This window comes from Elephantulus edwardii, unplaced genomic scaffold, assembly GCF_000299155.1.
Source record: "Elephantulus edwardii isolate Elephantulus edwardi_28Jun2011 unplaced genomic scaffold, EleEdw1.0 scaffold00278, whole genome shotgun sequence".
Lineage (NCBI taxonomy): Eukaryota > Metazoa > Chordata > Mammalia > Macroscelidea > Macroscelididae > Elephantulus > Elephantulus edwardii.
In genome coordinates, this window is record NW_006400028.1 from 2,054,894 (window position 1) to 2,055,557 (window position 664).

The following is a 664-nucleotide window of genomic DNA, read 5'->3' on the forward strand; positions in this document are numbered from 1 at the left end:
TTATCCAGGAGGCTGGGCTCTATGAGGAGTAATGTGGGGTCAAGATTGGTGGACGATTTAGATTTTTGTATATGATATGAGATAGGGGTCTTGTTTCTATTTTCTTGCATGTAACAAATTTTACCAGCACCATTTGTTAAAGAGGTCATTATATCCCCACTTAATGGATTTCATCTTTTTCAAAGATCAGTTGTCCATTGGTGTTTGGATTTGTTTCTGGGTTCTCAGAAACAAATTCTATTCCATTGGTTTTTTTATCTGTCACTGTACCAAAGTGTTTTGATTAGTGTGAATATGTAGTAGGTTTTGAGACCAGGAAGTCTCCCATTTTATTTTCAATACCCCTTTGTTTATCCTGGCTGTCTTTCCTTTCCATGTAAAATCAATAATTACTTTTTCTTTTTGAAATATGCTGACAGGTTCAAAATTAGGATTGTTTTCTTTTTTTATTAATTCATTAAATTTTATTAGTTTTAACATTTACAGGGATTTTGGGTTTTCATTCCTTCCTTGCTGCACCATTCTCTCTACCCTCCTCCCCAGTTTGTTCTTCTTCCCCGCCATCTCAGTGTCTGTTTTAATTGTCCAATTGCCACAGTGCTTGTCAAAGTCAATTCTGATTAATCTCCTTTGTCGGTGTGTCCTTTGCCATTCCCTATCACTC